This window comes from Pan troglodytes, chromosome 7, assembly GCF_028858775.2.
Source record: "Pan troglodytes isolate AG18354 chromosome 7, NHGRI_mPanTro3-v2.0_pri, whole genome shotgun sequence".
NCBI lineage: Eukaryota > Metazoa > Chordata > Mammalia > Primates > Hominidae > Pan > Pan troglodytes.
Window position 1 is genome coordinate 153,320,959 of NC_072405.2, and position 14,931 is coordinate 153,335,889.

The 14,931-nt window shown below is 50.9% G+C and overlaps 1 long non-coding RNA gene across 1 annotated transcript in view; it reads right to left on the reverse strand.

The window, feature by feature from the left end:
• Positions 1-1,124: 1,124 nt before the first annotated feature.
• The window catches only part of LOC134810929 (uncharacterized), a 39,703-nt gene continuing 25,896 nt past the window's right edge, over positions 1,125-14,931 (reverse strand). The window contains exon 2 of the long non-coding RNA XR_010159701.1: positions 1,125-3,336. This is a non-coding gene — a long non-coding RNA (uncharacterized LOC134810929). The remainder of the gene's footprint in view (positions 3,337-14,931) is intronic.

Below are 14,931 nucleotides of genomic sequence, written 5' to 3' on the forward strand. Positions count from 1 at the left end.
GGAGTTCGAGACCAGCCTGGCCAACATGGTGAGACCTCCATCTCTACTAAAAATACAAAAATTAGCCGGGCATGGTGGCACGCACCTGTAATCCCAAGTACTTGGGAGGCTGAGGCAGGAGAATCGCTTGAACCCAGGACTGCGGAAGTTGCAGTGAGCGGAGATCGCACCACTGCACTCCAGCCTGGGAAACAGAGTGAGACCCAGAGGTAACGCCATGCTTCACACGGGGCTATCCTTGCCCTCCAAATGTGTCTGTATCTTTGCTAAAGATGTGCTTAATACACAGTGTCTGTCAGGCTGGTTTAAAATTTTTACATCATGGCATCCCCTATGTACGCCTGTGCGGTTGCTTTCTCACTCGCCATCGTCTGGGCACACGACGGTGGGGATGTTGGTGCAGGTGGTGCAGGTGTTAACCTGCCTCCCGTATTTGCGCCCTTGTAGTCCACACCTCATGGATCTGGGTAGGGCCTATGTTGTAGTTCTGGGTCTGAGTCTCACGAGGACTGGGCAGCTCTGTCTTATGCCTCTTGGAAGCCAGAGGTGACCATGGATGAAGCCCAGCTGCCCCTCTAAAGACACCAGGTGGAGAAGCCACGTGCAGAGGGAGAGAGCCTGAGGCTACGTGGAAAGAAATCGGGGAACCCAGCTGACGGCAGGAATTGAGGCCCCAGAAATGCGACTCCAGTGGAGCGGCTCCGGCCAGCCTGCAGCTGTCCCAGCCACAGAGCCATGAGGGAGGAAGGAAGCCAGCACAGACGTTCCAGCCCTGCCACCTCGCAGGCAATGGGAGGATCTTCCACGTGTGCCCTCCCCACCGCTGTGCACAGAGCTCTCTTCCCCCCACAACCTCCCCAGTGCTCGGTGTGGTTGGTCTCCTCAATTTTCTACATTTTGATGAATGTGCTGATGTATCTTCTGCTTTGCATTGCATTTCCCTGATGTTAATGAGGTTGGTCACCATTTCATGTTTATTGGCCACGGGGCATCTTCTTTTGTGAAGTGTTTGTTCAATTCTACGCATATTGCCTCCTGGGCTGCCAGTCATTTTTTCATTGGTTTGTAGAAATATATATATATATATATACACACACACAAGCACACACACACAGAGGCAAGAGGAGAGAGAGAGAGATGACTCAATTTAATATGTTCATTACATACTTCCAGGATTTTTTGTTTATTTGTTTTTTGTTTTTGACACAGAGTCTCGCTCTGTCGCCCAGGCTGGAGTGCAGTGGCGCGATCTCGGTTCACTGCAAGCTCCGCCTCCCGGGTTCACGCCATTCTCCTGCCTCAGCCTCCCAAGTAGCTGGGACTACAGGCGCCCACTACCACACCTAGCTAATTTTTTGATTTTTAGTAGAGACAGGGTTTCACCGTGTTAGCCAGGATGGTCTCGATCTCCTGACCTCGTGATCCACCCACCTCAGCCTCCCAAAGTGCTGGGATTACAGGCGTGAGCCACCACGCCTGGCCAACTGCCAGGTCTTATATGCTAATATCTTGTTGAGGATTTCTGTCTATGTTCATGAGTGAGACTGGTCTGTAAGTTTATTTTTTCTCTGTTGAGTTTGGGTATCACGTTCTCCTGGAGGTGAAACATGACAGGTGGAGTTGCTGTTCCCATGATGCCTTGGCTCTAGAAGAGTTTGTGTGAGATGGGTGCTATTTATTCCTTAAATGTTTAGTAGAATTCACTGGTGAAGCATTTGTGACTAGAGGTTCCACTGCGTGGAATATTTTCATGACAGATCCCATTTATTTAACAAATGTGGGGTCATTTATCTTTCTTCTTTCAGTTTTGGTAGTTATAATTTTCTAGGAATTTTTCCATCTCATCGAAACTTTCAAATTTGTTAGCATGTTCCTTGTGCTCTATTTTTTTTTCTATTATCATTATACTTTAAGTTCTAGGGTACATGTGCACAATGTGCAGGTTTGTTACATATGTATCCATGTGCCATGCTGGTGTTCTGCACCCATTAACTCATCATTTACATTAGGTATATCTCCTAATGCTATCCCTCCCCCCTCCCCCCACCCCCCGACAGGCCCCGGTGTGTGATGTTCCCCACCCTGTGTCCAAGTGTTCTTATTGTTCAATTCCCACCTATGAGTGAGAACATGCAGTGTTTGGTTTTCTGTCCTTGCGATAGTTTGCTGAGAATGATGGTTTCCAGCTTCATCCATGTCACTACAAAGGACATGAACTCATCCTTTTTTATGGCTGCATAGTATTCCATAGTGTATATGTGCCTATTTTTAATGTCCACAGATCTCCAGCAATCTCCCCTTTTCCTTCCCCATCGCAGGGTGCCTTCCTTCATTGTTTTCTTGGTCAGCATCACCAGAGATTTACGAGTTTGGGGCACTTTCAAAGAATCGATAGTTGACTTTTTTGGCCCTCAGTGGAAGGTGTGTTCTGAAGGTTTCTCCTCCCTGTGTCTCTAGCCCTCCCTCTAAGGACGTTTCAAACACCTCTTCTATACCAATCAGCTCATGTCTCCTGAGGAAGAACACTCTTGATTTCTCTTGTGTGAGTCTGTATTTATTTCACCTTTATTCTTGGAGAGTATTTCCACTAGGAATAGAATTTAGGTTGGCAGTTAATTATTTCACTTAACAATTAAATTCTTTCAATATTTTGAAGATCACATTCCCTTGTAGTTTGGCTTTTATATTTCTATTTCGAAGTCAGATGTTAGTGTGATTGGTGTCCTTATGAAGGTAATGTGGCTTTTTTCCTCCAACTGTTAAGTGTTCTATTCATCTTTGGTTTTCAGCAATTTTACTATGTTGTGTCTGGGTGCAGTTTTCTTGTAGTTACCCTGCTTGGGTTTGTAACACTTCTTGAGCCAGGACTTTATAGCTGTTTTATTACCTTTATCTCAACATCTTGAGACATACCATAAAATCTATCATAACCTGGTAGCAGGATCCAAAAATTCAATCACAGAAAATGGGGGCAGGTGCCATTACTGTGAGGCCAGTGAAAAACAATGTTTTCAGCTACTAAACCAGCCATGTGTGACCACGGCCTGGGCTCGGCACTGCCCTGTGTGTTGGCCAGTGGCCCATGATGATCTAGTGAGGCTGGAAGGCTGGATGGAGCCAGGAAGCAGGTGCAGGCTGAGGTCACGGGGCAGAGTCTGGTGCTGGGTGATGGGGAGAGAGAGGACGCTTCGGTCTCTGTACAGGGTGGGGAGCTGGTACCAGCTGCAGCCGACAGGTAACTGTTTCTTTCACTCTCCTGAGTTCTTGTTCAGGATGCTTCAGCCCTGAGGCTTTGATGGGTGAAGAAAGTTCCCAATGGCTGTGATACACTCTTCCCTGCACAGAAAATAAACATGTAGCTTTTAATACAAGAACTCACATGATTGTTTGCTTTTTCTTTCAAATACTCCTGTTTTTATACCTTGGAATCTTGTCTATTTTATCTTGTTCCCAGTTTATTTATTTATTTTTTTTTTTGAGATGAAGTCTCGCTCTGTCGCCCAGGCTGGAGTGCAGTGGTGCGATCTCAACTCACTGGAAGCTCCACCTCCTGGGTTCAAGAGATTCTCCTGCCTCAGCCTCCCAAGTAGCTGGGATTACAGGCACCCGCCACCACACCTGGCTAATTTTTTTTGTATTTTTAGTAGAGATGGGGATTCACCATGTTGGCCAGACTGGCCTTGAACTCCTGACTTCAGGCAATCAGCCTGCCTTGGCCTCCCAAAGTGCTGGGATTACAGGCATAAGCCACTGTGCCCAGCCTCCCAGTTTATTCTTTTACGTCTCCAATTATTTAAAACTATGTATCATGCGGTGCCTCTCCAAAATGCTATTATTCCGCGGTCTCATGGAACGAATTCTGCCCTTTGCTGTGCCTACAACATGTCGCCCTCAGTGGGTGTGTTACCTAATGGGTTTTGAAATCATGAATCTTGAAGCTGTCTTCTGGGAGCCCCTATTTCAGGGGATTCCTTTCCCTTCATATCCAAGTCTCATCTTCTTTCCCCAGGAGCCCCAGGGACGTCACTAAGGCAAGACCACACTTTGGTGTGATTTATTGGCTTGGCACCTCTGCAATTATGCAGGCAGCATCCCCTCCAACTCCAAAGCCATCTGAAGTTCAGGCCTGTGTGTACATCTCAGGGCAGTTGCTTTTTTCCTACCCAGAAGCCAGGCCGATACAGGAAAAATCCCTTTTCATTCCCTGTTCTGCAGGGTAGAGGTTTCTGTAGTCCCCCCTGCACAGAGAGTGTGGCCCTTCCAAGGTCCTGCTTCCTGCAAGGTCTCAGTTTTACGCTCCCCACGGCCAGAGCTTGTCCCCAAGACCCTTGGCTAAGCACACCAGACCCCTGCAACGCTGCAGGCAAACAGTCCTGGATCCCAATGCCCTCTTTGTTGTGCGGCATCAATTCACCCCCCAGAGATTCCCCCTTGCTTGTTGTAAATTCAATGTACTTTTCAAAGAATTCAACTTTTTCCAGTATCTTGTAGCTCAAACTTTTGTCAAAAATGAAAACCTCTTAAAATTCTTCTTTTATCTTTTATTTCAAAGGATATTAAATAATACTACTCAAGGCTGGGCGTGGTGGCTTACACCTGTAATCCCAGCACTTCGAGAGGCCAAGGCAGGGGGATCATTTGAGGTCAGGAGTTCGAGACCAGCCTGGCCAATATGGTGAAACCCTGTCTCTACAAAAAAAAAAAAAAAATATATATATATATATATATATATATACGTATATATATATAGACACACACACACACACACACACACACACACACAAAATTAGCTGGGTATGGGGGTGCATGCCTGTAATCCCAGCTACTTGGGAGGCTGAGGCAGGAGAATCGCTTGAACCCAGGAGGTGGAGTTTGCAGTGAGCCAAGATTGCGCCATTGCACTCCAGCCTGGGCAACAAGAGCGAAACTCCATCTCAGTAAATAAATAAATAAATAAATAATAGCAGTACTCAAGGTAAAATCCAGAACTTGCCGTAGTTTCTCTGCCCTCTACTGGTGAGGCCTCACCCTTTGAATTGTTTCAAAAGCCCAAGCCCGTAAGTTCACCCCACGTGGCGTCTCCCATCTCAGAAGGGACACAGGGACAGCCCAGTGCTCTCTAGGATTGGCAGCTCCTCTATTATTTATCCCCCAGATCCCCCAGGGACTGGGGATGAGGACAGCCCAGCTGATTTTTCTCCTTTCCCACTTGGGCTGCTGAGAGGTGAACTGGCTGCATTCCCTAGGAGAGATTTTACAAGTACATTAACACGCAAGGGATAAAGGCAGCAAAGACTGGCATGAATTCCTGATGCTTGCAGATCACGGCTGCTCCCTGCTGGCTGCGTGTGGCCACAAGGAGGTGTGCCAGCGGGACCTCTCTCCAAGAGGGTGCAGGAGGAACCTCCTTGGCTGGACTGAACCCGGGGCTTCCTCCGGCTGCTCCCGACAAGGACAGGGCAAGAGAGGGTACTCGAGCTGGCTGTTTTCCTGCCCATGGCAAGAGTCCTCTGGTGGGCATCTTTGGCTTGAAGGCAACCTGATGGCTGGCTGAGGCTTTTTTAGAACTGTGCTGAAGTTGGAAACTCTTTCTATGCAACATCCTTCTTGGGTCCTCTCTCTCTGAGAGGGCCAAGAAAACAGACAGCAAGGCCGGGCGCGGTGGTTCACGGCTGTAATCCCAGCACTTTCAGAGGCTGAGGTGGGCGGATCACCTGAGGTCAGGAGTTCAAGACCAGCCTGGCCAACATGGTGAAACCCCATCTCTATTAAAAATTCAAAAATTAGCCAGGCATGGTGGCAAGCACCTATAATTCCAGATACTCGGGAGGCTGAGGCAGGAGAATCGCTTGAACCAGGGAGGTGGAGGTTGCAGTGAGTGGAGATCGTGCCATTGCACTCCAGCCTGGGGCACAAGAGCAAGCCTTCATCTCAAAAAAAAGGGAAGGGGAGGGGAGGGGAGGGGGAGGGGAGGTGGACAGGGGAGGGGGACGGGGAGGGGAGGGAAGGGAGAAAGCAGACAGCAAGTGGGATTTTCAGACCAGCCAGCCATGGCCTGCCTGGCGAGGGAGGGCCACCTGGAGTGGAAGGTGGGACCTGGATGGTCCCTGGCTCAAGGCAGGGGCTGGTCACGGAGGGTTCACTGGCGGTGGCCTGAGCAAGCATCCCGGGAAGGACTACGCTTTAGCCCATGTGACGGTTAAGCGGCCTGGAGGGTCTTGGGGGCAAATGCCTATAGGGACAGCCATGTGCTAGCCGTCACCAAGTCACACTAACCCTACAGGGGATAACGAGAACACCAGGAGGTGCATAAGCGTCAGGACAAGTGTGAAGGCATGGGCCCCTGCAGAGGATGGGCAAAGCTGTGGGGCAGTCAGAACACAACAGAATGCGAGCCCAGGAAGCTCTAATGCTCAGCCAAGGCAGGTCTGTGCACCAAGGCTGGGTCCCTGGAGGTGAGACCCAGAGATCCAAGGGGTGGATATCGGGAAGTGCCTGCAGACACCCTGACCCCACAGGCAGCAGGTGCATCTGTGCCGGGGCCAGTCACCTCCATTCTGGGACACACCCTGCCCTCCTGGCCTTGGTGGGGTGACCTTGGGTTTTATTATTACTGATGTGCTGTCTTGACCCAGTTTTGAGGCCCTAGAGGCTGGTCAGTTCCCTCCTTGAGCAGCCAGTTAAGTCCACACCCAACCACCTCCTCATCGGCCCCTCACACTCCAGGCCACGGCACATGTGTCCAAATCTGCCCCAGGGCCAAGGGCCAGACTACCAGGGACAGCCCTGTGACCCAGAGCTCAAAATCACCCAAATTAGCCAATCCACAGGGAGCCCCAGAAACCCAGCCACCCCACCTGCTGTCCACACACCAGCCACCCGGCAGCCCCAGCTGTCTGCTACCCTGTCCCCGGGTGCCTCATGCAGCCCTGCCTGGACGCCTTCCTCGTTTGGAGCTGTAAGTGACAGAGTGCTCTGCTTTTCATCTCTGGAGTGTCAGTGTGCCGTGCCCTACCTCGGAAGAACTTTCAGATCCTATATAATGGGTGTCCAGCCCGGCCTCCAGCCCCACCCCCAAGAGGGCTAGGCAGGGTGTCCTTCTGCCGTTGCCCAGGGTTGATCTGGGGCGAGGGGCCGGTGGCCAGTGCTGGTTCGTCATCTTGCCATCTATTAAACATATTCTTAGGCATTATTTTGTTGCTTTTGACTCTGTTACATGTAGAATTCATTGTTATTATTTCAATTTCTATGATAACTGGTTGTTGCCAGTACATAAAAGCAATTTTATATGTTCAATCACTTACTGAAAGCATCTTATTGGTTCTGTAGGTTATCAGATGAATGAAGCTTTTGGATCTTCTCGATGGGCATCCCTGTCTTCTGCAGGGAGGGGAGAATGTCAGCACTTCTGGCCTACCGTGCACAATCTCTACTGCATCTGCCTGCCTTCATCTGCCATGAGGATCCCCAAATGCAGGTTGAGGGGCAGCAGTGAGACAGGCATCCCTGACTTTTTCCCAGCTTTAATGCTGATCACTAATATTTCATCAATTAATATGTTATCTGTTCTTTTTGAAAAAGTAGGTGTGATTTTTAGGTGCATTATTTAAATTCCATATTTTATTTTACTTTATTTTTTTGAGACAGAATCTCGCTCTGTCGCCCAGGCTGGAATGCAGTGGCGTGATCTCAGCTCCCTGGAACCTCCGCATCCCAGGTTCAAGCGATTGTCCTGCCTCAGCCTCCCGAGTAGCTGGGACTGAAGGCGTGTGCTTCCACGCCCGGCTAATTTTTGTATTCTTGTATTTTTGGTAGTGATGGGTTTCATCATGTTGGCCAGGCTGGTCTCGAATTCCTGACTTCAAGTGATCTGCCCACCTTGGCCTCTCAAAGTGCTGGGATTACAGGCGGGAGCCACCACACCCAGCCCCCTTTTATTTTAAATAGAAGATTTTATGAGAAATGACTGCTAAATTTTGTCAAGTACTTTTTTCACTAATTACAACATAATTACATGATTTGTGTACTTTAGTGTACTGATGTAATGTATTATATTCTGCTTCCTAATATCAAGTCACTGTTACATGTATGCAATCAAAGCTTGACTATGGTGTGCTGTTCCTTAATAAATGACTGTGTACAAATTTATGGTATCTTATTTGGATTTTTGCGTCCATTTTACAAAATAAATTGGAATATTTTTCTCATACTATATCAAAATTTGATACGAAGTTACATTAGCTATATAATATGAATTGGAAAATTTTTCACCTTTTTCTATTTTCTGGAATATTTTTAAAAATACTAAAAGAACTTGTTCCTTACCAGTGAGGAAGAAGTCAGCTTTAAAACCATTTGGTGTTGGCACGCTTTGCACGAACAAATGTTAAATGGACTTGCCAATTTCTTCCTTTTTTGATTTACCCAAGTTTTCCACTTATTCTGGTAATGTATTTCCTCTCAATTTTCACATTTCTTGCTGTAAAATTATACATATGATATAATTCACTTAATCATTTTATTTTTTATAGTCATGTCTTTGTTGAAATATGTTCCGACGTCTTTGATACCCCTCCTTTCTAAAGGCAGAATCAGCCTTAGAGGCTCACACCCCACACATGGAATGTGGCAGAGTGACACTGTGTGACTTCAGACATGAGGCTGCAAAGAACACTGCGGCCTCCCCTGTGCTCTCTGGGATCCCTGCGTGGAGGAAGAGGCCACCCATGAGGACACTCGGCGACGACGTGCAGAGATGACCACGTGCCAAGAACCCAAGGCCTCCCGCCAAAGGGCAGCATCTGCCTGCCGGCAGCACAGTGCTCCATCTAGGAGACGGGTCCCCCAGCCCTAGCCGAGCCTTCGGACCACTTCACCCCAGACAACATCTGGCCTCACGCAGCCGGAACCACCCGTGGCGAAGGCTAAAATGACTCCATCTTGGATGCTGAGCCGCCATGGGGACTTCCGATGAACCCTAGTTCTGGGTCCTTAGGTCAAAACAACCTTAATGTTATTGTAAACACAAAATCCTGCCCTTAAGCGAGTTACAGGCTGCGGGGCAGGTGGCATTCTTGCCTTCTCCTGAGGGTGGACCAGCAGGTGGCATTCTTGCCTTCTCCTGAGGGTGGACCAGCAGGTGGCATTCTTGCCTTCTCCTGAGGGTGGACCAGCAGGCGGCATTCTTGCTTCTTCCTGAGGGGTAGGCCAGTTGTCTTACACATCCTTCTGAAGCTCCCACTCCCTTTCCCTCTGCTACCTAAGCCCTGGGTCCGCGGGTAGCGATGCATGGATCTCGCGGCCGCCTGCACCGTGGCTTCTGCTCCCAACGCACTGTTGAATGTTTCTTTCTGAGAAACAGGATTTGTCGGCCTGTTTCTTCAGCCTCTCAGCTCCCTCAGCCTTTGTGGGTAAGTGGCATAGAACTGCTCGCCACAGAGCGCCACCCAGCAGGCTTTTCTGAACAACCCACAGAAACTGCGATCGTAAATGCTTTTTGACGTTGTAAACCTCTAAGTTTCAGAGCAATTCTTTTAATGTGACAATAGATAACTCATGCACCAGTATTGTTTTATTTTCTCTCTCCCATTTATTTTCAGCCAGCCAGAAAAAAGCAGTCTGTTTGTCGAGCCGATCCTGTAAATCTGATGTTAGTAAAAACGGGGACCCTGCCTCCCTACTGAGACCAACCCCCATCCCCATCCTGTCCACACCCTGCACAGCTACGGCAGTGAGTTTCAATCTACGGCGGGCTTTGGAAATATTCACAGTTAAATGCCAACAATGACCACCTGTTTCCTCAGGTTGGTTTAGGAGACCGTGAAACCCTCTACTCACCTCCAGTTCCCAATTAATCACACTCATGGCCGCTTGCTGTTTCTACCAACGAAAAGCCTGCATTCCAGCAGATGTGAGCGGCTCCAGAATCTCCGCTTGAGTTGCCCCCGAAACACCTAGAGCCCAGTCTCCACGCCTGCGGGGGAGCCACACTCCCCGGGCTGCTGCGGTCCCCAGGGTGCCACCTCCCTCTGCAACAGCCTTTAACAGCTCTGCAAGTTCTGTGGGGCCGTCCCACGGAGAGGTGGGGTCTGAGAAGGGAGTGGAGGCACAGGGCTCCCGCGCCACGTCAGAAACGCCCTGCAGCTCCCACCTGACATCTTCGGAGGCTCCACGAGAGGAGACCAGCCCCATGCGGAAAAGTCCAGCACCCTGTGAGCGCCACTCTGCAGACACCATCTGTGGCGTCCAGGCAACAGCCCCGCCAGAGCTCCAGCCTCATGGGTGTCCCATCTTGGACTCACAGCCCAGTGACTTCTGAACACACTCATATGACAGACTCAGGAAAGAATTGCCCCAAAGACCCCTCCCCGAATTCCTCACCCTAAAATATGACCAAAATCAGATGGCTGTTTTCAGCTGTAAGTTGGGGATGTGTCGCACGCCGACAGAGACAGGAGCGCCCTCCTTCCAAACCATAAACCTAGCATCGCTCGACAGCACCGAAGCCACCTCCACACACTCTGCCGCAAGGAGTTTGGGAAACGTGTTTGGCTTTCTAGTCTCTGAGGGAGAGCAAGGTGTGCCCACAGAGGGCACAATGGATGTGGTGGGGCCGCCTCTGGACATCCCAGCCTCTGAGTCTCAACCGAGCCAGCACGCCGTTGCGGGCGAACCCATGCAGGGCTCCTTGCCGTCTCTGAGCTGGGATGTCCACAGCGCTGTGACTGAACGCGACATGACATGTGCACAGGAGGGCTCTGGAATGGCCACCTGTGTGTCTAATTGAAAAAGGTTTCATTTTACACACTCCTGACACAGTGCACCAAGAGCCTGGCTCCCAGGCTCACAGCACGTCCATGCATGGGGGGAGCGTGTGTAAACATGCATGCATGTGATGTGCTGTGGTGTGAGTGCGTGGCGTGCCTGTGCACAAATGTGTGTGTCAGTGTGTGGGTATGATGGGCGTGCACGTTTATGTATGGTGTGTGTGGGGGTGTGAGGTAGGTGTGCATGTGTGGTGTGTGGGTGTGATAGGTGTGCATATGTGTGGGGGTGTGTGGTAGGTGTGCGTGTGTGTGGGTGTGGTAGGTGTGCACGTGTGTGGTGTGTGGGTGTGTGGTAGGTGTGCACGTGTGTGGTGTGTGGGTGTGTGGTAGGTGTGCACGTGTGTGGTGTGGGTGTGGTACGTGTGCATGTGTGTGGTGTGTGTGGGTGTGTGGTAGGTGTGCACGTGTGTGGTGTGTGGGTGTGTGGTAGGTGTGCATGTGTGTGGTGTGGGTGTGTGGGTGTGGTAGGTGTGCATGCGTGTGGTGTGTGTGGATGTGTGGTAGGTGTGCATGTGTGTGTGTTTGGTAGGTGTGCATTTGTGTTGTGTGTCTATGCGTTTGGTAGGTATGCATTTGTGGTGTGTGTGTGTGTAAGGATGGGTTCACAGTGCACTGGGCCTGGCCTCGTGAAACCCGTGTTTGGAATATGTGGTTCCAGTCTCATAACCTACATGAGCAACCCCACATTGCCCCGCCCCTGGCTACCGCACAAAGAGAGGTTTCTCCTGCTGCACCTCAGGGGTGCTACTCAGTGCTTTTTCTGTCCAGGAAAGCCTCCCCAGCATCCACCCCACCACTCACAGCTTCCACCCACCGCCCACAGCCTCCAACCACAGCCTCCACCCACCACCCACAGCCTCCACCCACAGCCTCTATCCACCACCCACAGCCTCCATCCACAACCCACAGTCTCCACCCATGGCCTCTACCCACCACCCACAGCCTCTACCCACCACCCACAGCCTCCACCCACCACCCACAGCCTCCACCCACAGCCTCTATCCACCACCCACAGCCTCCATCCACAACCCACAGTCTCCACCCATGGCCTCTACCCACCACCCACAGCCTCCACCCACCACCCACAGCCTCCACCCACAGCCTCTATCCACCACCCACAGCCTCCATCCACAACCCACAGTCTCCACCCATGGCCTCTACCCACCACCCACAGCCTCCACCCACCACCCACAGCCTCCATCCACAACCCACAGTCTCCACCCATGGCCTCTACCCACCACCCACAGCCTCCACCCACCACCCACAGCCTCTACCCACCACCCACAGCCTCCACCCACCACCCACAGCCTCCACCCACCACCCAGTCTCCACCCACAGCCTCCACCCACCACCCACAGCCTCCACCCACAGCCTCCAGTCTCCACCCAGTCTCCACCCACAGCCTCCACCCACCACCCACAGCCTCCCTAGCCTCCACCCACAGCCTCCACCCACAGCAGCAGGTGAGCACAGGCGGGCATTCTTCCCAACCCCAGGAAACTCCAAAGAGCAGATTTGCCTTCTAGAGGAAAGGAACCCCAAGACTCCAGTTGGGGAGACTTGCTGAGCAGGCCCAAGGCAGGGAGCAGCTAAGGCCTCCAAGAACAAAGCAGTGACCCTGGGCGCTCCCTGAGCAACTGGAAGCACCGGGTGTTCTGACAGCCCCCAGGAGCTGAGGAGAGGGGCAGGGCCCCAGGCCGACCATAGCCACCACATTCATAGCACTCTTTGCTGGCCCAACCTTCCAAGATGTTTATCTTTCCATAAACAAGAAAAGAACACCTCAACTGCAACTTTAGTCTGCAACACCTGGTCCCCAAAGCTAGTCTGTTAGAATGCACACCGACAAGCTGGATTCCAAGCGGACCTTCCCAGGTGCAGAACAAAGGCCAGGTGAGATTCCTCTGCCTACCCGAGACCAGAGGTCAGCAGGATTAACTCTTCCTTTGCCTCCCCTCATCCCCGGCAATGTTTGCCCACGGATTACTGTTGGGCACTCGTTAATGAAACCAATTTGCCTAAACGCCTGCCCCCTCTTCCTGCGCTCCTTCTCCCGGTTAAAGAAACGTGTTTATACTGAGCCCCCCACAGACCTCCTCAGAGGACACGGGCCACAGAAGCTTCTGAGCCCACATTTTTCCCGACCATGCCCTCAAGCTGTGGCTCAACAAGCTTCAGCTGATGGACACCCCTGCTTCAGTCTCCCAGGTTGGCCCTGGGTAAAGGATGAGAAACCCCATCAGACGTGAGAGGGATCAGACATCGAGGCTGCAGGTTTTGGGCTAAACTGACTTAGCAGGATTCTTGCTAAAATTGAATTGTAGAGGAAAGGCACAGATGGGCCTGGGGGAAGGTTCAGAAGCTTGATTACAGATTGGCCAAGCAAACCATCCTCATCAGGTGCTGGGGGTCAGCACTGTGGGGAGGGGCAGCCACAGGAAGCCTGCAGGGTCTTCCCAAGGCCAGAGCGGACCCGGAGGAGCCACCCTGAGCCATAGCAGAGCCCAGCTGGCGTGGGTGGGGGCAGGGAAAAGGGAACTGCAGGGATTCTGTGTCCCTGCAAGCAGGAAGGAAGGGGCTGGGGCTGTGCTGAACCTGCGTCAACAGAGGCCAGCTCCTGCTCCAAACGCAGGGTCCTCTCCCCCTCCAATTGGCTGTGTGCCCAACAGTGTCTGGGAAGCAGGCTGCCACTCACCCTGCTGAGAGTGAGAAAAGAAAAGAACTATTATCTGAGAAATGTGAGTCTTTTTCTATTATCAGGCCCAGAGAGATACTGACATGAGACAGCAGGTGCATCCTTCTACTACCTTGAGCTATGGACTCATCTCCGGTGGTTGCCATTGCCAGCAGCTATGCATTCACCTGATAATGCCGCACTGGACACGAAAACCCACACCCTGGAGCTTAACCATGTCCAGCCAATCACCCAGCAATGTCACTTCTGTGAACCAATCAGAATTCCTGACAAACAACTTTATATCAGCCACACTCTGCCCCCTTTTTGCCTTTAAAAATTCACTTGTATGGCTGGTCGCCATGGCTCACGCCTGTAATCCCAGCACTTTGAGAGGCCAAGGCATGCAGATCACCTGAGGTCAGGAGTTCGAAACCAGCCTGGCCAACATGGTGAAACCCCATCTCTACTAAAAGTACAAAAATTAGCCAGGCATGGTGGCAGGTGCCTGTAATCCCAGCTACTTGGGAGCCTGAGGTAGGAGAATCACTTGAACCCAGGAGGTGGAGGTCGCAGTGAGCCAAGATCACACCATTGCACTCCAGCCTGGGTGACGAAGCAAGACTCCATCTCAAAAAAAAAAAAAAAAAAAAAATCATTTGTAGCTAGGCTCAGTGGCTCACGCCTGTGATCCCAGCACTTTGGGAGGCCAAGGCAGGCAGATCACCTGAGGTCAGGAGTTCAAGACCAGCCTGGCTAACATGGTGAAACCCCGTGTTGACATTTTTGTAGAAATCTCTACAAAAATACAAAAATTAGCTGGGTGTGGTGGCACACGCCTGTAATCCCAGCTACTCAGGAGGCTGGGATGGGAGAATTGCTTGAACCCAGGAGGCGGAGGTTGCAGTGAGCCAAGATCGTGCCACTGCCCTCCAGCCTGGGCAACACAGCAAGACTTGTCTAAAAAAAAAAAAAAAAGACTTGGAATCCATAGAAAGGAATGTCTGGGTTAAGATAAGGGATTGCGACACCAAGATTCTTATCATTCAGGTAAAGCCTCCAGATAGCAGGCTTCAGGGACAATGGAATGTAAATGTTTCTTATCAGACCTAAAAGGGTGTCAGTCTCTTAGCTGATTCTCTCCTGGGTCAGGACAAAGGCCTCAGAAGAAGAAGGCGATTCTCTACAGACTGTAGATGTTTCTCCCACAAGAGACAACTTTGCACGGCTACTTCAAGATATGGCAAATAAACATATATGCATTTAAAATACCTCATTTCCTTCCTTGTCCGTCATGCGATGCTACACCACAGTCAGGCTGGAAAGGCAGCCGTGTTATATGGGGTTAAATAAAACCCATTTGAGAGACTCTACGGTTTGTAGGGCACACTCCCCAAGCCTCTTAGGTAGGAATTTGGGCAAAAGAAGAAA